This window comes from Notamacropus eugenii, chromosome 2 (assembly GCF_028372415.1).
Source record: "Notamacropus eugenii isolate mMacEug1 chromosome 2, mMacEug1.pri_v2, whole genome shotgun sequence".
NCBI lineage: Eukaryota > Metazoa > Chordata > Mammalia > Diprotodontia > Macropodidae > Notamacropus > Notamacropus eugenii.
The window spans coordinates 290,395,241-290,418,061 of NC_092873.1; the positions used below are offsets into that span (position 1 = coordinate 290,395,241).

The 22,821-nt window shown below is 38.2% G+C and overlaps 1 protein-coding gene and 1 long non-coding RNA gene across 3 annotated transcripts in view; one reads left to right on the forward strand and one right to left on the reverse strand.

Annotated features, from left to right (window-relative positions):
- RAP1A (RAP1A, member of RAS oncogene family) overlaps window positions 1-22,821 on the forward strand; it is a 91,888-nt gene that overhangs the window by 17,298 nt on the left and 51,769 nt on the right. The window lies entirely within an intron of this gene.
- The window catches only part of LOC140527428 (uncharacterized), a 56,674-nt gene continuing 47,261 nt past the window's right edge, over window positions 13,409-22,821 (reverse strand). Inside the window, exon 4 of the long non-coding RNA XR_011974797.1 lies at window positions 13,409-16,705. This is a non-coding gene — a long non-coding RNA (uncharacterized lncRNA). The remainder of the gene's footprint in view (window positions 16,706-22,821) is intronic.

Genomic DNA, 22,821 nt, shown 5'->3' on the forward strand with positions numbered 1-22,821 from the left:
AATTGTCATGACACACTTCTGATTAATTTTAAAAACTATAGATCTTTTACAGACAAAATTATGTAGCTTTGTATCCCTTCAATCCATTCTGTACTTAGGAAGCTGGTTTTTTAAAATCCATATGTAGGATGCTGTTTATCTCTTTATCCATATCACTGATAAGAATATTGAACAACACAGTGCCAAGAAAAGATAACTGGGGTGCTCCATTTAAGTCTTCTCTATAGGTTGATATCAAGCTATTAATGATAGTTCTTTGGGTCCAGTCAATCAATGAATTCCAAATCCCTTTAATTTTACTTCAACCTAGCCGATATTTCTCCATATTGCCTACAAAAACAGTGTGAGAGACTTTGTCAGAGGTTTCACTGAAATTTAAAGGTACCTTGGTGGCATACCTCTTAGTGGCATAGGCTCATAGGTGTGGAGCTGGAAGGGACCTCATCAGATACCTTGTCCTCTTCCTTCATTTAATGGATAATGAAACTGAGGCTGAGAGGTTAATTGATAGGATTACAGAGGCGGTAATAAGGTACAGAGGCAGAATTTGAACTCAGGTTCTCTGCCTATAGATTTGACTCCTTTTCTTTTCTACCACTTTTTAGTCACCCTGTCAAAAGAAGAAATGATATTAGTCTGCCATCACCTTTTTAGAAAGTTGTAAGAATGAATAACTTATTTTTATATTGGATTCATTCCTTTCCTCCCTCCATACAACATCTTTAACAGCAGAGAAAAACAGTTACACAAAACCAGGTAATACAACAAAGAGATCTGATAGAATATGCAACATTTTGCACCTGTAATATATAGTCTCCTTCCTCTCTAAATTGAGAGGAGGAAAATATATTTCACCATCTGCCCTCCAGGACTGAGGCTGTCATTACAGTTACTCATCCAGCTGCTTTTTAGTGTTTTAGTTTCATAGTTATGTATATTGTTCACCTTGTTCTGCTTGATACATTTTACATCAGTTTATACAAGTCCTGATTTTTCCCTGAGTTCCTTCTGATTACTGTAAGAAATAACAAATAGCATTCCACCACATACCAATGATGTAGTTTGTTTAGCCATGTCTCAGTTGATTAACACCCCCTTTTATTTCCATATTTTTGTTACCACAAAGTGGTGCCATTAATATTTTGGTATGTATGAGGCCTTTCTGCCTTTGCCCTCCTTATGATATATGCCAGCAAAGGGTATATATACTTAGCTCTACCAACATTTAGGGCGCATTTAATATTGGCGAATCTTCCTACAACCCCTCTTACATCTGTTTTTTGTCATCTTTGCTACTTTTGATGTGAAGTAACCTTAGCCTCACTTACTGCATTATTTTTCATATGTTTGCTGAAAGTTTGAGGTTCGTTTGCTGTCATTAGTTTTTAATCACCAAGTCATTTCTTTTTTTTTTTAATTAATTAATTTAACTTTTAACATTCATTTTAATAAAATTTTGGGTTCCAAATTTTCTCCCCTTTTGTCCCCTCCCCCCCCAAACACCAAGCATTCTAATTGCCCCTATGACCAATCTGCTCTCTCTTCTATCATCCCTCTCTGCCCTTGTTTCCATCTTCTCTTTTGTCCTGTAGGGCCAGATAACTTTCTGTACCCCTTTACCTGTATTTCTTATTTCCTAGTGGCAAGAACATTACTCGACAGTTGTTCCTAACACTTTGAGTTCCAACTACTTTACCTCCCTCCCTCCCCACCCCTTCCCTTTGGAAGGCAAGCAATTCAATATAGGCCAAATCTGTGTAGTTTTGCAAATGACTTCCATAATAGTTGTGTTGTATAAGACTAACTATATTTCCCTCCATCCTATCCTGTCCCCCATTACTTCTATTCTCTTTTGATCCTGTCCCTCCCCATGAGTGTCAACCTCAAATTGCTCCCTCCTCCCCATGTCCCCCCATCCATCATCCCCCCCACCCTGCTTATCCCCTTATCCCCCACTTTCCTGTATTGTAAGATAGGTTTCCATACCAAAATGAGTGTGCATTTTATTCCTTCCTTTAGTCAAATGTGATGAGAGTAAGCTTCATGTTTTTCTCTCACCTCCTCTCTTTATCCCTCCACTAATAAGTCTTTTGCTTGCCTCTTTTATGAGAGATAATTTGCCCCATTCCATTTCTCCCTTTCTCCTCCCAATGTATTGCTCTCTCACTGCTTGATTTCATTTTTTTAAGATATGAGCCCATCCTCTTCAGTTCCCTCTGTGCACTCTATCTCTATGTGTGTGTGCATGTGCGTGTGCATGTGTGTGTATGTAATCCCACCCAGTACCCAGATAGTGAAAAGTTTCAAGAGTTACAAATATTGTCTTTCCATGTGGGAATGTAAACAGTTCAACTTTAGTAAGTCCCTTATGACTTCTCTTTGCTGTTCACCTTTTCATGCTTCTCTTCATTCTTGTGTTTGAAAGTCAAATTTTCTTTTCAGCTCTGGTCTTTTCATCAAGAATGCTTGAAAGTTCTCTATTTCATTGAAAGACCAATTTTTCCCCTGAAGTATTATACTCAGTTTTGCTGGGTAGGTGATTCTTGGTTTTAGTCCTAGTTCCTTTGACTTCTGGAATATCCTATTCCATGTCCTTCTATCCCTTAATGTAGAAGCTGCTAGATCTTGTGTTATCCTGATTGTATTTCCACAGTACTTGAATTGTTTCTTTCTAGCTGCTTGCAATATTTTCTCCTTGACCTGGGAACTCTGGAATTTGGCCACAATGTTCCTAGGAGTTTCTCTTTTTGGATCTCTTTCAGGAGGTGATTGGTGGATTCCTTGAATGCTTATTTTGCCCTCTGGTTCTAGAATATCAGGGCAGTTTTCCTTGATAATTTCATGAAAGATGATGCCTAGGCTCTTTTTTTGATCATGGCTTTCAGGTAGTCCCATAATTTTTAAATTGTCTCTCCTGGATCTGTTTTCCAGGTCAGTTGTTTTTCCAATGAGATATTTCACATTGTCTTCCATTTTTTCATTCTTTTGGTTTTGTTTTGTGATTTCTTGGTTTCTCATAAAGTCATTAGCCTCCATCTGTTCCATTCTAATTTTGAAAGAACTATTTTCTTCAGTGAGCTTTTGAATCTCCTTTTCCATTTGGCTAATTCTGCTTTTGAAAGCATTCTTCTCCTCATTGGCTTTTTGAACCTCTTTTGCCAATTGAGTTAGCCTATTTTTCAAGGTGTTATTTTCTTCAGCATTTTTTTGGGTCTCCTTTAGCAAGGTGCTGACCTGCTTTTCATGCTTTTCTTGCATCTCTCTCATTTCTCTTCCCAGTTTTTCCTCCACCTCTCTAACTTGATTTTCAAAATCCTTTTTGAGCTCTTCCATGGCCTGAGCCCATTGAGTGGGCTGGGATATAGAAGCCTTGACTTCTGTGTCTTTGCCTGATGGTAAGCATTGTTCTTCCTCATCAGAAAGGAAGGGAGGAAATGCCTGTTCACCAAGAAAGTAACCTTCTGTAGTCTTATTTCTTTTCCCCTTTCTGGGCATTTTCCCAGCCAGTTCCTTGACTTCTGAGTGTCCTTTCCACACCCACCTCACCTCCTGATACTCCCAGCCAGCGCTTGGGGTCTGAGATTCAAATGCTGCTCCCCAGCCTCAGGGCTTTTGGCCGGGGCAGGGCTGCTATTCAGTGTGAGATTAAGTTCAGGTGCTCAGGTCAGGGCAGGGCCGCCTCACAGGCTCCGTTCCCTCAGGGTGTTTATGCAGAGACCTTCAACAATGGATCCAGGCTCCTGCCTGCTTTGGGAGCCCCTGTCTGCTCCCACCTCCGCTTCTGCCTCCCAAGGGGGCCTGAGTTATGGGGGCACCCCACTCCTCTCTCTACCCGCCAAAGAGACCCTCTCACCGACCCCTGTCACCTGTGGGTGGAGGGACCCGCACGGCTGCTGGAGACTCTGTCCCTGAAGCCTGCTCGGATCTGCTCCTCTCGGTGCCGCGGCCGCAGCAGGGCTGTACTTGGCTCCCAGTCCTCGGACCCTTTGTGAGAGGTTTGCAGGTCCCTCTGGAACAGAAATCTCCTTCACTCCAATGTTCTGTGGCCTCTGGTCCTGCAGAATTCGCAGTGAGTTCCTTTTTACAGATGTTCTATGGGTTGTGGGTTCGGAGCTATGTGTATGTGTGTCTTTCTACTCCGCCATCTTGGCTCCACCCCTGTCACCAAGTCATTTCAAGCAGTGGTCCTGTTTCTCTTTTGATCGTTATCTTGTTCCCAATAATGCTCTAAAAGCTCTTTTTATTGGTTTTTGACATTCATTTCTAGTTTTAGTGCGGTGGGGCGGGGACCTTTTTGGGTCCCCAAGAGCCTCTCAGGGGTTGTTCTGAGGAAAAATATTCACAATAATATTAATATATTTACATTTCTAAAATGGTAAATATAAATAGATACAATCCACATAAACAAAAAGTCATTGAGGTCCTCAGTTTTTAAGAGAGCAAAGGGGGTTCTGAGGCCATGAATTCTGAGAATTGCTGCTAAGGAACAATTTGAAGCTTGGGCACTTTGGACATTATTCTTATAGGATTGTACTGTTCTTCTGTATTTTCTGTTATCTGCTTTTTCTATGATGTCCCATCTTCTTTCCCCAAAATAATAGTAAGCAAAATAAATATTCCTGTATGTCTTTGCAAATCATTACATGTCCTCTGTTTTTGAAGATTATTTTGCTTGTGTTATTATTACCCATGATTATTACCCAAAGCTAGCTGAAAAAACAACTGGATAACCAACAGTATCTCTCTGAGGGGTGATAAAACATTAAAGTTTGCTTTGTACCATCATCCCCCTAGCATAGCCACAGTCATAGAACTGATATGATAAAAATGGCCTAAGACAAGATGGTGGGTTGTTGTATCACTAGTTTTGAATTTGATTAATGATAAATAGTAATTCCTGAGAATTCTTGGTCAACCAAGAGCTGATTGTTGTATGGCATTTAATTTAACATGCATAGTAAGAGAATCTGGCTAGTTCAGCTGGCATCAAGCACAGGGACAAAATGACAGTTATAAGATGATACCATCGGTGAATTCATTGGATTGTTATTTCTTAAGCATATAGGTAAATCTGTAAGTTCTTAACTTTGGGATTATATTAAGTGAATTTCTGTTAAGCAAAGGAAGCTTACTTCAGTAGATATGTTAGCTCAGCAAGGCCAGTACTCCCATAAATTGTGTAGCTCACAATCCCTCTCCTCCATGTCTTTTTATCCTGTGTGGTTTTTGTGTCTTAAATCCTCCACAAGATATCCATTCTGCTTTTTCAGGGCCTTCCTTTGGGTCACTTGGTATTACTTGGATATCAGTGGGTCATCCTGTTCATTGCTCTTACAAGACCAGGCCACCTGTTTTTCCTGTGCTTTATCTCCCTAATTGTATTCTTTACGTGACATCTCTTTTGTAGTTCTTCATTGGCAATAGATTGCAGCTTATTCATGCCCACTCCTCCATCATCCTAGGGACTAGCACGGAAATAGTGGTGTACTATGACTTGTAGTCATAAGACATTAGTAGAAGAACATTAATGGTTTTTTTTTTTGAATAAGACTGTTTCAAGGAGAGTCTTCTGGTTATTAAAAGAGCTGAGTGATTACAATCCCTGTCCACCTTTCTCCTCTTCATTTCTGAGCCTGGTTCATTGTCACTGCTTAAGTACTGATTGTGCATTTGCAGTGCCTGTGTCCTGATGACCAGTTTTTTGGGTTTTCTATATATTATGGTCTGAAAAATAGAGATTCTTTATCCATTTGCTTTTTCCCATATGGAAAACTAGGCCAAATTATTTTGAGACAAAATATATAAACAGATAAGGATATTCAGATGGACCTATAATATCATTGATAGTTTTCTTTCCAGTGCTGGAGATCATAGCCCCATATGCCTGTCCATTCTTGTGTTATTCCTGTCTGTTCCCTTAGATAAGTTTGCCTGTAAGGAGAGTGGGGAGAGGTTCCTTACTTTTTTTTTTTTTATTAATTTTTTTTTTTTAATGTTTAACAATCACTGCCATACAATTGCGATTTTATCCCTCCCCACCCACCCCCCACTACCTCCCTCCCTCCCCACGACTGCATACAATTCTGTATAGATTCTACATATACTTTCCTATTGAGTATATTTTCACTATAGTCATGCTATGTAGTCAGACTAAGATAAATGAAAGAAATAGTATAACAAATCAGAACATGATACACAAACACATACACATACCCAAACATGATCTGCTACATTATGTGAGTGACTTCCATATTTCTCTCTCTGAGTGTGGAAGGCATTTTGCCTTGAGGTCCACCATTGGGATTTTTTTTTTTTTTCAGAAGTTCTTGTGTTATTACAAAAATCTAAGTCTACCAGAAAAAACTCTCACACACTGTGGTTGTTGCTGTGCATAAAGTTCTCCTGGTTCTGCTCCTTTCACTCAGCATCAGGTCATATAAGTCCTTCCAGGCCTCTCTGAAGTCTTCTTGTTCATCATTTCTTATGGCACAATAGTACTCCATTACATTCACATACCATAATTTATTCAGCCATTCCCCAATTGATGGACATCCCCTTGACTTCCAGTTTTTGGCAACTACATAGAGTGCTGCTATAAATATTTTTGTACATGTGGGACCCTTTCCCATTTTTATGATCTCTTGGGGATATAGTCCTAGTAGCGATATTGCTGGGTCAAAGGGTATGCACATTTTTGTAGCCCTTTGGGCATAGTTCCAAATTGCTCTCCAGAATGGTTGGATGCGCTCACAGCTCCACCAACAATGAATTAGTGTTCCAACTCTCCCACATCCTCTCCAGCATTTATCATTTTCTTGTTCTGTCATGTTTGCCAATCTTATAGGTGTGATGTGGTACCTCAGAGTTGTTTTGATTTGCATCTCTCTAACCAATAGTGATTTAGAGCATTTTTTCATATGATTATAGATAGCTTTAATTTCTTCCTCTGAAAATTGCCTGTTCATATCCTTTGACCATTTATCAATTGGGGAGGTTCCTTACTTTTTTAAAAATATATTTTTATTTTTTTTTGTCAAACATTTCCTGATTATGTATGAAATTTTTTTAACATTCAGTTTTAAAAATTTTGAGTTCCAAATTCTCTTCTTCCTGTCCCTCCCATATTTCCATATTAGCTATGTTCTTCTTCTTCTCCTCCTCCTCCTCCTGCTTTCTCTTCTCCTTCCTCCTCCTCCTCTTTTCTTCTCCTTCTCTTCATTTTCCTCTTCCTCCTCCTTTTTAAAAATATGTCATTATGCCAGCATGACATAGTAACTAAAGAATAGGTCTTGATGTTTGGAAAACTTGTCGCTTGAAAGTCCAGTCTCTGACAATACTAGCTAATGGTTGTGTGACCCTGGGCACATCACTTAACCATTCACTATTGCAGTCAGCTCTCTGAAATGCTGAGTACAGAGTAAGTGCTTTGATAAGAGTTTTCTCCCTGGAACTCTATAGTGGTTATAAGTTTCAGGTAAGTACCTTTGTACTTTTTATACTACTGTCTCATTTTTGAATACCTGCTCTTCCCTCCTTCCCATCTTTTCTTATAACAAAACCAATATGCTTTTTAAAAAAAAGCAATCTTATACTAACATTCTACCTTTACCTAGAAGAGGGGAGTGTTTTTACCAGAAGTCTTCTAAACTAAGAGGGTTATCACATTTAATATGAATTCTGATATTCTTTCATGTTATTTTTATTTGTATTATTGTGGTCATGTGTATAATTATCTTGGTTTTGCTTTCTTTATTCTGTATCAGTTCATTACAAGTCTTTCCATGGCTCTTGGAATATTTTGTATTTTATTTGTCTTTTGATTTTAAATCACATTCACTTTTGAATTTATCCTTCATCTCTCTCCTAACCAGTGAGCCATCCCTTGTAACAAAGGTAAAAAAGAGGACAAAACAGTTCATTAAAACTAATGAATACATCAACAATATCTTGCAGTGTTTGCAGTGTTCTACTTCTATAATGCCTATCCTCCAATCCCCCTTCCAGGGTTATTATAATTACATAGTTGTGGTTATTTTCTGTTTCCATTGTGTTTATTGTTCACGTTGTTTTTCTTGTTCTGCTTATTTCATTCTGCAATAGTGCATTTGTCTTCCCATGTTTCTCTGAATTCTTAATTTTCATTATTTCTTATGGCACAGCAGTATTCTATTACATTCATGTACCTCAGTTTTAGCAGTTCCTTAGTCTGTGGGCACCTACTTTGTTTCCAGTTCTTCTCTACCACAAATAAGTGCTATTATAAATGTTTTTATGGGAATATAATCTTGCTGGTTTTGACCTCCTAGAAGGCTGGGGTGGGTTAGGAAATCCCTAGCAATGAGATTTCTAGGTCAAAGTATATGAACTGTTAGTGCATCTTCTCTGACCTCCATTGAGGAACGGTTTTTCTTGGCCTTTTATATTTGCGTAAGTTTCTCGTCTGTTTTGGATATCACACTCTTGCCAGAGATATTTTTTTTCAGCAGGTCCAAACACTTTTCAATATCATGTAATAAAAAGTATCTATCTTTTGTGATTTTCCCTATCCCTTTTTTGGTCAAGAAACCTTGTAGGTCATATATTCTCTTATAAGCAATAATAAGCACAGTGGAATCTTTTATATTCTCTATACCTTTCAGTCAGTTGTGTGATGGTAAAGATACAATCTATTATGGAATATTGTTTGTAATAGCCTTTCTCTTTTTCCTGTTAACATCTTTTTTAAAGATGCTCTTGATGCATGTGAAATTTTCTACAGATGGGAAAATAAATTGGTATTCGTGATCCTCTTTCCTTCCTTCAGATACTTTGTGAACCAAACCTTTAATGCCTTCAATATTGTCACTTCTTTTATAAAGTTTGTAATGTTGAGTCCATTGTGGTGGCTCCACTGCCCTTGGTGTTTTGTCTATCTTTTCAGTCTTTTCCATTTTCAAATGAGATAATAAATATAAATCACTTTACAGGATTTAAAGTGCTATATAAATGTTAGTTATACTTAATGCCTTTGGGATGACTTTGTATTGGGTCTCTTACCAAGGTTTCTAGAAACTTGCTTTACCTTTTACTGATTCTTTCAGCTCTGTGTACTGCTCATAATATCCTACCATCCTTTCTTTTTTTTGGTAAGATTTTGCAATTATTTTTTATTCTAAACTGGAGTTGCCTTATTTGTCATCTCTCTGTCTGACAAGTAGGTCAAGGATGTCTTAAGGTGCTTTTTAAGCTCTTTTGTCTTCTTATTATGACGATTGGCTGAACTTCTGTGTAGAATTAAATGTAATCAGTGTCTATGTCTTTCCATATCCCATTTGTTGGCATTATTAAAATAAGATTAGAGTTAATACATAGTATAGATTTGGTTGTCATCTGCATAGAGATAATTGAACCCATGGGAGCTAAAGAGAAATTATATAAAGAAAATAAGTCCCAGGGCAGAGCCATGGGGAATTCCCATGGTTAGGAGGCATATCATGTCTAACATCCAGTCTCTGAAGATTTTGAGTGATTACTGTCTCAGGGAAACACATTACACTTTTGCACAAGCTTTGCTTACAATCATGTTAGGAAATTTTTCTTTATTCAGCCAATATTTCCTCTTTAAACTCTACCCATTGCCCACCAGGACCAAATAAAACAAATGGAATTCCTTTTCCATTACACTTCAAATAGTTGACTACAACTAGTCTAAATGCCTTTCTTTAATACTTATATAGCATGATATTGAGTCCCCCAACTATTCTGGTGGTTTCCTCTGTCAGTAGCCTTCCCAAATAAGGTACCCAAAATTTGTTATTATTTTTATGTAGCACTTATATACCATTAAAGTGTTTGCAAAACACTTTACAAATATTATTTCATTTAATCCTCACAACAACCCTGAGAAGTAGGTGCTATTATTATCCCATTTTACAGATAAAAAAACAGACAGGCAGAGGTTAAATGACTTAGTGGGGCACATAGTAAGTATCTGAGAGAGTATCTGATCTCATGTCATCCTGACAAGTTCCCTGTAAGGTAGGTGCTGTTATTATCTCCATTTTACAGAGGAAAGGGAAGCAGAGACAGGCTAAGTGACTTGTCCAAGCTAGTCACACAAGTAGTAAGTATCTGAAGCTTCATTTCAGTTCAGGGAGGTGAGTTGTTTACATTGAAGCACATTTCCAAATTTGTTCTTTCTGATAATTTGTCAAATGTGACAGCTGTATAAAATTTAAGCACAGAATTGTGGGTTTGGTTTTGGATATTTTAATTATATGTAACTTTCAAATGGCTGGTTTTGTTTGTTTGTTTGTTTTTTTACCAGGTTTGTATTTAAAACCACTTTCAGCATGCTCTACCACTTTTATATCCTGGTAGCTTCCATTCTGATCTCATGATCAATTGAGTAATAACAAGTGTGACTGATTGTATAATTGTTATGCTTCAAAACCCATGTACAGGGGTTGTTTTATTCAATAGATGTGTACCAAATAGATGAGAACTTTGGTAAATTGAATCATTTAAATCTTTTGGGAGAGCTGATCCTTTAGAGACTTTTTTTCCTTAATGCAGATAATCAGTCTCTAATTAGTTGATGCTTTTTTGGCCATTTGTGGTATATGCATCTTTTGGTAGATATGTTAGTCTTAAAATTGCCACTTCCTACTCCACTCCTCCCACCTCCATGGCTATACCTTTAAATTCTAGCCATGTGCTTTCTGAGTTTTAGAGTTATTGGGTTGACACTTGTGGGTAAACTGTGGTTATAAAACATAAATTTGCATACATAATTTCTCTTGTGCAGATTTCTTTATCCTCAGTTTTAATCTTCTGAGCTAAAGTTGAAACTATGGAAGGGAGGAGATTGGTTAAATAATATAATCATCATTCCTTTCAATTATTTTCCTTGTCCTTTGTCTGTGTGCTTTGCCTTCAGTAGAACAAGCTTCAGACTGTGTCACTATTCTTTGCCAGTTGATTGAATGTATAAGCAACAGTAAGCACTTGATGCTGGGTATGGAGAACCATCAGTTTGTAATGTTGTCAGCTATCTCTGCTTCAATTGAAATACTTGTTGCTAGGCTCATTGTATATTGAATTTGTCACAGTTTTGTCCCTTTAAAACTAGAGTGCTTCCTTAACCATGTTGTCAAAATCTTCTGGAGTTTGACCTATTAAAAGGGAGACTTTTAGGTGCATGACACCTCTAGATTTTAGTAATGAAAAATGATAGAATTTATCCATAATTTTTAAGGAAAACCTTCTGAACTTATCTAAACTCTTAAAAATTCTTACCCCACTCCTTTGCTTATTCTCATAAATTAAAGCAAGATATAAATTATACATAGACATTGAAAAAAGAAGACAAAAGGTCAGTTAGAAATTTTGCTTTTCTCTCTTAGGTCTTAAATAAAAACCATAAGTTTCATCTACAGTAGTAGAACAGTTTCATTGCTTTTTTGAAATAAGTGACAGGACTTAGTGTACACAGTATCAAAAGTGTCTTTTGTTTTAAATTGCAGTTATTGCTGTTTCTGGCTTAGAAAATTTTAATATTCTTATAAACTCATTGAGCCTTGAGCCTTTTTTTTTTTTTTTTGAGCCAAGTCAGCAGCTACTTATTAAGTGCTTACTCTTTGCCAGGTGCTGTTCTAAGAACTAGAGCTACAGTGATAGACAAAAAGATAGTCGCTTGCCCTAAAGTTTACATTCTAAAGTGGAGACAATATGTGGTCCACTAGGTGGATACAAAATATGTACAGAGATGGAAGTCATTCTGAGAGGCAAAGGCTAATATTAGTAGCTGAGGGGACTGGGAAGGATTTCTGGAGTAGGTGGGATGTGAGTTGTTTTGTAGGATGAAGGGAAATTGAGACACACAAGTGAGGGGAAGGAGCATTCTAGGAATGGGGGACAGCTAGCGCAAAGACACAGAGACCAGAGATGGAGCATCATGTTCAAGGAATTGCAGGTAGGCCAGCATTGTTGGAATGAGGAGTGTGTCCAAACAGGAGATGTGAGGGCCTGAACTAGGGTTGTGGTTGTGTGAGTGGAGAAAAAAGGACATAGGAGAGAGAGGGTGAAGATAGAAGTAATAAGAACTGGTAACTGATTGGATACATTGACTGAATGAGAGAATTGAGTTCAGGATGATGCTGAGCTTTCCATCATGGGTGGCTGGGAAGATGGTAGTACTACAAACTGTAGAGGCTAGAAGGAAGTACAAGACAAGAGTTCATGGAAACTTAAGATCTGATAACCTCAATAAGGGCCAGAGCCTGAACTAATCAACCAGAAGAAACACCTCATCTAACAAATATTTCCTTCTCTGAGTAAACTCAGAGAATACCTCCAGATGGGGCTGACTTAAGAGCATTTTTTTTTTCTGTTTATGGCCCTTAGGGACGAGACCTTTAACCCAAGACACTATCTTGAATAATGGTACATTTTCGTATCTTAATATTTTATGGACATGTACTATGTTATGGCACATTAATGGTAACACAGATATCCTGGGTCGTAATTTCAACTGATGCTTTGTCAACTCTCTTATCTTATTGTATTTACCACCTATTCAGTTAAGAAAATTCCTTTCTCATAATATAGTTAAACATATATGGAGATCATAAGTTTGAGTGACGTAGAGACCCTGAATTGGGATTATTGTAAAACATTCTTAAGGCTAGTCATTCTTTTATCAGGCAGATAATTCACATTCTGGCTCCATGTACATACAGGTTTGCTAGCTTTGGCTAGCTTTAAGGGAATAAACAATATGAATTTACATATCACTTAGTCTGCTTGCCAACAGATCTGCTTGTTATACTTGACGTGATATTTTAAAGACAAAATAAACATCAGGACACATGGTTTGGTAAAGAATACAGCTTTGCAGAACCTCATTGAAAGTGCTAAACTTGCCTTCAGAAAGACCTTCTTGAACTGCGTTTGACACTTACTAGCTGTTTTACTGTAGACAAGTCATTTCACTTTTCTGAACCTCATTTTCTTCATTTGTATCATGCGAATAATACCTGTACTATCTACTTCACAGGATTTCTGTGTCAAAATGTTATGTTTGTAAAAGTTATTAAGTACATGAATAAATCTCAGTTTCTTCAGGAAGCCATCCCAGACCGTTCTTAATTCCAGTGCTTTCCCCCTGTTAATTAGCTTGCTTTTTATGTATTTGTTTGTATTTTGTTTCCCAGATATGATTCTAATCTCTTTGAGGGCAGGGACTGTCTTTTGTCTCTTTTTGTATGCCCTAGCTTAGCATGACTGGGCACACAGTAGGTGCTTAGTTGACTGACTGAAATAATAATTTAGATTGGGATAAGATCTAACTAAAGTGCAAAGTGCTCTAAAAGTTCTGAGGAGTGGGAAATTATTTCTAGGTTAGGGAATGAATTATGAATGGTGAAAGAGTCACTTGAGTGGGGTCTTGAAGAATTGGTAGAATTTCAAGGTGGGGAGGGCCATTGCATTGGCAGCTTGAACAAAAGGTAAATAGAAAAGGGAAATTATGAGTAATCCAGTTTGACTGAAACTTAATATATGGGGCTTCGGGGGATGGGAAATGAGATAAAACTAAAAAGCTGAGGCATACAAATAAGTGGGACCCATATTATAGAAGCCTTTAACTGTGATGCTAAGAATTGCAGACTTTATTACATGGCATAGAGAGCCTTTGAAAACTTTAAAGCAGGGAAGGGAGGTGTTTCAGATCTGCACTTTGAGAATATTGGTTTGACAACAATATATGGAATGGATTAGGACAGGGATACATTACTTATACATATATAACAATAAACCCTATGTGTACATATTAAAATGCTAAATACAATTTGAATAGAAGCTTTACTTCTAAGAATCTTTTCTTAGATAATGTTCTGGTGTATTTTAACAATACATTTTGCAAGCTTCACATTATACCAACATTATAATTCTACTGGAAAGAACTTTCACTATCTTTTTGGAAGAATTTTCCTGGCTTTTAGAGGGAATAACATACTGTCCCTAGAACAAAACTTTTGCCTCCCTATCATCACACTCCTATTTTCTTGCCCCAAATTCTTTCCCTAATTCTATACCTGTGTATATCATACCTTACATCCCACCCTCCATGATTCCTTATCCAGGCAGGTCAGCCTATAGTGACCTTGCCTTCCTTTGAGAAAATTACACCTCTATATTATACATTTTGGCAATTAATTATATACTGCTTTATGACATCTGAAATTTATCTTATACTATTTAAGTTATGGATTAATTTTTCAGTTTATATCTGTCTCTACAACCAGATTGTAAACTTAAAAGCAACTTTTTGCATCCTCCTGTATGTTGTATACTCCTTTGTATTCCTCCCCACATTAGTAGCCATTCAGTAAATGTTATGTGTCTCTGAGAGTTTGAATTTGGAATACACAAATTTTTGGAAATCTTCTTATGGTTGTTTATGATAAAAAATAGCAATACCCATTATGTTTGAATAAAAGCATCAAAATTCTACCATTAAGAGACCCTCACAACATCCAGTAAATGACAGTTGGCAATTCATACATACCCTAGTCAGTTCTCTTTGTTGGTATTATCTGTCATCTTTTAATTCTACAATAAAAATTAATTGAATGCATTTTGTTAAATTTCATAAATAAACATACTGTATGCAGAGCACAATATAGTATTTCATTTGTGGAATAAGCACAGGTGTTTTTCAGTAGTAAGGAAATTGTATTTATTATTTGCTGAGTCCTGTACTGAAGAATACAAAAGAAATACAATATACTTTTCCTGCTAGTGATTCAAATATGTATGATTTACGTAGTGACCAATGCTTCAAATCACATGGTATCCTGCTTCATATTTATACAGTAAGCTGAGTAAATCAGTCAACATAAGAGCATCAGTAAGATAGTGTTCATTGTTACATAGGGAATGGGCAGCAAGATCTCATAATGGATAGAGCCCCAGGCCTGGAGTCTGGAAGACCTGAATTCATATCTGACCTCAAACATTAGCTGTGTGACCTTGGGCAAGTCACTTAATCTCTGCCTCAGTTTCTGCATCTGTAAAGTGAGTTGGAGAAGGAAATGGCAAACCACTCCAGTATCTTTGCCAAGAAAACCCCAAATGGGGTCACAAAGAGTTGGACACAGCAGAACAGCAACAACAAGGGGTTTGTCCTGCTTGACCCTCATCACCTTTTTGCCTGGACTATTGTATTAACATTCTAATTGGTCTCCTTGCTTCCAGTCACTTCCCTCTCCAATACAGCCCAACAATACAGCTCTGACTGTGTTATCACCACCTCTTCACTTCTGTTCAAACCTTTTCAATGGCTTCTTACTATACGTAGGGTAATCCTCAGCTTGGCATTTAAAATTGTCTGATATATAGACCCTTATTGCCTCTTTAGTCTTACTTAATATTACTCCTCTTTACGTATTTTTCATTCCAATCAGTAAGCATTTATTTAGAGCCTATTATACTATAAGCTTTAGGGATGCAAAAAGAGGCCAAAGATAGTCCCCGTCTTCTGGGAGGTTACAGTTTAATGGGGGAGACAAGCAAACAAATATCTGCAAACTCTTTACAGGATAAATTGGAAATAATTAACAGAGGGAAGGCATTAGAATTAAAAGGAGTTGGGAAAAGACTTCCTGTAGCAGATAAGATTTTAGTTAGATCTTGAAGGGAGCCGGTAGGTGAGGAGGGAGAACATTCCAGTCATGAGGGACATCCAGAGGAAATGTCTAGAGCCAATAATGTCTTGTTGGAGAAAGAGCAAAGAGGCCAGTGTGACTAAATTGAAGGGTACTGGCAGGAGTAAGATGTGAGAAGACTGGAAAGTTAGGAATGGGTTCAGGGTGGGGAATCTGCAGCCTTAAGGCCACACGTAACCTTCCAAGTCCCTGAGTACATCTTGTTGACTGAATCCAAGTTTTATAGAACAAATCGTCTTATTAAAGGCATCTGTTCTGTGAAGTTTGGATTTAGTCAGAGAGCTGCACTTGAAGACTGAGAGGGCCACACATGACCTTGAGACTGCAGTTTCCCCACCCCTGGGTAGGTAATAAAGGTCTTTGAATACCAAACAGGATTTTGTATTTGAGGTGATAGAGTTTATTGAGTGTTGAGTGGAGTGAAGGTGGAGGGAAAATAATCAAGCTGGCCTGATGGTTTTCTGTGTGTGACAGTCCATCTCTTGCTTTTATATAACTGATCCTCTATGTATGAAATGCCTTTTTGTAGACTCCATAGCGTCATTCAAAGAATAGCTGAGGTGCTAACTGCCATATCCCACCCAGTTACTTGCAGTGTAACTTCAAAAAAGAGTTTTTGTATTGCTTTGCAGTTACTTTTGGTTGCATTCCACAGTTAAATTTTATCAAGGGCTGGTTAGTTTTTGTCTTTATATCCCTAGTTTCTTACACATACTGCAGTAGGTATTTAATAAATGTTTATTGAATTGGCCCTAAAGAGTAGAACTTAGACCTTTGAAAATGATAAAAATGGGGAATTGTGTTTAAGTAATATAGGTCAAGTTGGTTCTTACTTATAACAAATAGATGGTGAATCACTTGCCTTTTATTTTCTTTCAAAGTTGTTTGTCTTTACAATGTTGCTGTTGGATGAATTGCTTTCTTGGTTCTCCTAAATAAATTGCATCAGTTCATAGAAGTCTTCCAGGTTTCTTTGAACCCATCCATTTTGTTACTTCCTAAGGCACAGAAATGAGAGAGATGTGGAAGTGAAGTTAGGTGTTCATTAATTGGGGAGTGGTGGGAAATAATGATATATGAATGTAATGGAATACTACTCTTTCTCTGTTCACTTTAAAAAAAGTCAACTCCAGATTATGAGATTATTTTTCCTTATGGAATGTACTAGCAATTAGAGTGAAGACTGAATAAATTACTTGACAGATTTTATTATAACATTATGCCCATAAAATCTGAACCAGCACCAGAACCAAAAAATAAAAGGAAGGCATGAATAATAGTATTCATATGGTTCTTTAGCTTTTATACATATCATTTGATCATCAAAACAACTCTGTGATATAGATTTTACAGTTTTATTGTCTTTTTTACTAATGAGAGAATGGGCTCAGAGTTCAATATCACAAAAGCTATTGATATATGATTTGAACGAAGGTTTCAAAAGTTCATTGAAAACCTATTAAGTGTCTACTGTGTTTAAGGCTCTGGGGATATAGGATAGAAATGAAATATTCTCTTTTCAAGAGGAAAAATTTGTCTTGGGGATTGAGTAGAAGAGGTTTGTCCTGAAACCTTTTCTCTTCTCCTGTACTAGCTCTAGGGCTGACTCATCAGCTCCCATTGGTTCAGTTATCATTTTTATACAGTTAGTTCTTTACATTCAACCCTAACTTCTCTCCAGAGCATCCAATCACCAGCTGCCTCTTATATGTCCAATAAACATCTCAGATACAACAATCTAAAGTAGAAGCTCATTATTTTCTTCCCCAAACCTTCTCTCTCTCTCTCTCACTCATTTCCAAATTTCAGTATTACTCTAAGGGCACCATGAGTCTCCCAGACATGCAGGCTCACTAGTTTTGTGCTATTCTTTACTCTTACCTTGCCCCCTTCCTAAATGTTGACAGATCTTGTCAGAACATTTCTTCTGATCATCCCATTTTTTTCTGCTCACACAGTCACCACCCTATGGTAGTGGTAGTCTCATCTCCTCTTGTCTGAAGTATCACAAATAGCCTTCTTTTCTTACTGAACTCCCTGCCTCAAGTCTCTCCCTACCCAAATCCATTATGCATTAAGCTGGCAAAGTGACTTTCCTAAAAGTGTAGGTCTGATCATGTTAGTCTGCTACAGTAAGCTCCTGTAGCTCCCTGTTAACCTCCTATGAAGTCCTTTGTTTGATTTTTAAAAACCTTCACAATCATTCTACCTTGCCCATGTTACACTTTATTCCCCTCTAAGTACTCTGCAATTTAGCAACTTTGGTATTCTTGCTGTTCCTTTCGCAATACTGCTTCCCCCAGACTCTGCCTTTTCAGTATTCCCCACACCTGCAATTCTCTCCCTCCTCATCTACCCCTTCTGGCTTCTCTGACTTTCTTCAGAGCTCAGTGCAAACCATCTTCTGCCTTGGCCTGCCCCTCTCTACTCTCTTTCCTATGGGATTTACTTTCTATTTATATTATATGTGTGCATATGTGTATATACATATATATAATACATATATGTGTATGTAAACATATTTGTGTATTTATATGTGTGTATATATACATACACACACACACATATTCATATCTATCTAAAATTCAATTTTTACCATATTCTTTCCCCATTAAATATGAGTACCATGAGGGCAGGGACTATACTTTTGCCCTTTTTTATATCCTCAGTGTTGAGCACAGTGCCCAGTACAGTGCCACCTGGCATTGTAAATGCTCATTAAAAGCTTGTTGACTAGGACAAACAGATATTTGTGCAGACAAGTAAATACAAAGTGTTGGTACCTTCAGTAGGGAAGTTAGGAAGAAGCATGGAGAGTTTTTGATAAAATTGAGTTCCATTTTGGACATGATGGATTTGAAATGTCTATTTGAATAAGTCCAGTATGCAGCTGGTAATGTGAGTCTGAATTTCAGAAGTAAGATTAGGGATGAACATAAAAATCTGTGAGTTGTCTTGATAGGGATAGCGCAACCTGTCAGAGCTGATAAGACCACCAACGAACAGAGCTTTGGAGGATGCCCATATTTAGTAGCTAGGAAGAAGACAATGATTTAGCAAAGGAAACAGAAGCAATCCAATAGATAGAAGAAGCTGAAGACAGTTAATGTGCCTAGGAGGAGATGGGTAGTTGATGGTGTCAGAAGTTAGAGTGAGAACTCAGGAAAGGTCATGGGACTTAACAGTTGAGACCATTGAGAAATGTGGAGAGAATAGTTTCCTTTGAGTGATGGAGTCAGAAGCCAGTCTACAATAGACTGAGAAGAGGGTGGGAGGTGAGGAAATAGAAACTATGAGCATGAACAACCCTTAAATTTGCCTGGCAAAAGGAAAAGAGATATGAGATGATTTTAGGAGAAGAGGAGTGAAAAAAAAACTGAAGGTTTTTTAATGATGGGGGAGAGCTGGACATCTTGGTCCTCAGTGAAGAAGGACCCACCAGATGTTGAGAGGATGGAGGTGAGACAAAGAAAAGAAAGGACTGCTCATGGAAGATAATGTATGTGTCCAAAGAGCAGAACCTAAAGTGGTATTGAGAACCTACAAATCTTTCTGCTCTTGTTAATGGTGAGAAGGACTGAGTGGAGGAAAGGAAAAGAAGAGGTGTCAAAATGGCAGAAAGGTGAGGAGCAAAGGTCAGGTGAGGGAAACTCCCTTAGTGAACTTTGCTCTGCTGTCGGCCCAGAACTTTAATTTACACCCGTGTCTGATAACCACCTAACAGGTGTCAAATCTTTTTCAGGGGGGCTAATGTACAGTTGGGAAACATACCAAGTAGTGGATTATTACTTTTTTTATTTATTCATTTATTTATTTAACTTTGAACATTCATTTTCACAAAATTTTGGGTGGCAAATTTTCTCCCCATAGCATTCTAATTGCCCCTATCACCAATCTGCCCTCTCTTCTATCATCCCTCCCTTCCCTTGTCCCCATCCGCTCTTTTGTCCTGTAGGGTCAGATAACTTTCTATACCCCATTACCTGTATTTCTTATTTCCTAGTAGCGAGAACAGTACTCAACAGTTGTTCCTAAAACTTTGAGTTCCAACTACTCTTCATCCCTCCCTCCCCAACCATTCCCTTTGGGAAGGCAAGCAATTCAATATAGGCCATATCTGTGTAGTTTTGCAAATGACTTCCCATAATAGTCATGTTGTGTAAGACTGACTATATTTCCCTCCATCCTATCCTGCCCCCCATTGCTTCTCTTCTCTCTTTTGGTGCTGTCCCTCCCCAAGAGTGTTGACTTCAAATTGCTCCCTCCTCCCACTTCCCTCCCTTCCATCATCCTCCCCAACCTGCTTATCCCCATCTCCCCCACTTTCCTGTATTGTAAGATAGGTTTTCATACCAAAATGAGTGTGCATTTTATTCCTTCCTTTAGTTGAATGTGATGAGAGTAAACCATGTTTTTCTCTCACCTCCCCTCTTTTTCCCTCCACTAAAAAGTCTTTTGCTTGCCTCTTTTATGAGAGATCATTTGCCCCATTCCATTTTTCCCTTTCTCCTCCCAATATATTTCTCTCTCACCACTTAATTTCATTTTTTTAAGATATGATCCCATCCTATTCAATTCACTCTGTGCTCTGTGTGTGTGTGTAATCCCACCAACTACCCAAATACTGAAAAGTTTCAAGAGTTACAAATATTGTCTTTCCATGTAGAAATGTAAACAGTTCAACTTTAGTAAGTCCCTTATGACTTCTCTTTGCTGTTTATCTTTTCATGCTTCTCTTCATTATTGTGTTTGAAAGTCATATTTTCTTTTCAGCTCTGGTCTTTTCATCAAGAATGTTTGAAAGTCCTCTATTTCATTGAAAGACCATTTTTTCCCCTGAAGTATTATACTCAGATTTGCTGGGTAGGTGATTCTTGGTTTTAGTCCTAGTTCCTTTGACTTCTGGAATATCCTATTCCATGTCCTTCGATCCCTTAATGTAGAAGCTGCTAGATCTTGTGTTATCCTGATTGTATTTCCACAATACTTGAACTGTTTCTTTCTAGCTGCTTGCAATATTTTCTCCTTGACCAGGGAACTCTGGAATTTGGCCACAGTGTTCCTAGGAGTTTCTCTTTTTGGATCTCTTTCAGGAGGTGATTGGTGGATTCCTTGAATGCTTATTTTGCCCTCTGGTTCTAGAATATCAGGGCAGTTTTCCTTGATAATTTCATGAAAGATGATGCCTAGGCTCTTTTTTTGATCATGGCTTTCAGGTAGTCCCATAATTTTTAAATTGTCTCTCCTGGATCTGTTTTCCAGGTCAGTTGTTTTTCCAATGAGATATTTCACATTGTCTTCCATTTTTTCATTCTTTTGGTTTTGTTTTGTGATTTCTTGGTTTCTCATAAAGTCATTAGCCTCCATCTGTTCCATTCTAATTTTGAAAGAACTATTTTCTTCAGTGAGCTTTTGAATCTCCTTTTCCATTTGGCTAATTCTGCTTTTGAAAGCATTCTTCTCCTCATTGGCTTTTTGAACCTCTTTTGCCAATTGAGTTAGCCTATTTTTCAAGGTGTTATTTTCTTCAGCATTTTTTTGGGTCTCCTTTAGCAAGGTGCTGACCTGCTTTTCATGCTTTTCTTGCATCTCTCTCATTTCTCTTCCCAGTTTTTCCTCCACCTCTCTAACTTGATTTTCAAAATCCTTTTTGACCTCTTCCATGGCCTGAGACTATGGAATATTTCTTTTGGATGTTTGGAATACAGAAACTTTGATTTCTGTCTTTCCCTGATGGTAAGCATTGTTCTTCCTTATCTGAAAGGATGGGAGGAGATACCTATTCACCAAGAAAGTAGCCTTCTATGGTCTTATTTTTTTTTCCCTTTTCTGGGCATTTTCCCAGCCAGTTCCTTGACTTCTGAGTGTCCTTTCCATACCCACCTCGCCTCCAGATCCGCCCAGCTAGTGCTTGGGGTCTGAGATTCAAATGCTGCTCCCCAGCCTTGGGGCTTTGGGTGGGGGCGGGGCTGCTATTTAGTGTGAGATTAAGTTCAGATGTTCAGGTGGGGTCAGGGCTGCCATACGGGGCTCAGTTCCCTCAGGTGGTTTATGCAGAGACCTTCAACAATGGATCCGAGCTCCTGCCTGCTTTGGGAGCCTTGGTCCTCTGCTGCCTCCACTGCTGCCTCCTGAGGGGGCCTGAGTTATGGGGGCACCCCGCTCCCCTCTCAGCGAGCTGAAAAGACCCTCTCACTGACCTTTGGCACGTGTGGGTGGAGGGACCTGCACTGCTGCTGGAGATTCTGTCCCTGAAGCTTGCTTGGGTCTGCTCCTCTTGGTGCCACGTGTCCAAGGCAGGGCTGGGTTCTGCTCCGGGTCCGGGGCTCCACGGACCTTTCATGTCAGTTTTTCAGGTCTCTGGAACAGAAATCTCCTCCACTCTGTTGTTCTGTGGCTTCTGCTGCTCCAGATTTTGTTGGGAGTTCTTCTTTACAGGTATTTTATGGGCTGTGGGTTTGGAGCTAGCATATGTGTATCTTTCTACTCCACCATCTTGCGTCCTTCCCCAGTTACTTCCTCTTTTCCAAGTAGTGGGTTATTAAAAGATTCTTTAATATAGAGATTCAAGTTTTCTGAAAGTCACTTAACCTCTCAGTGTTCCAGGCAACTCTTTATGACTTTTAAGTTGCATAAAAGTTTCAATATTTTGTCAGTAGAGGGTGTTTACTTGTCCCAAAATGAAAGCACAAGGTCTGGGCCGAGAAAAAAAAACCACAGTTCTAAGGCTGTTGAGTACTCTAGCCTTATTCTCCCAGAGAAGGGCAGGCTACATCATTCCCTCAAGTTTCCAGGGATACCCCTGAGGCATTGGGTGTTATTTGCTAATAATCTTGACTCAAGCCTAATTTTCTGTATCCTCCCTCACCTTATTAATCCCTAGTGTCCCTCTTTTATTTAACCAATTAATATCAATTAGCTTTTAATTAAAAGGGACAGTTTATTTCAACAATATAGCAAGAACAAAAGTACAAACATCTCCTTTCCCAGCACCTTGGGGCCATTCTCTCCTGGCCTCTTTCCTCACTCTCTGGGAAGATAGTGAGTTCAGTCTTAATTCAGTTTCTACATAACATTAATTTTTACGAAGTTCATGTCCAAATGTGATATGCTT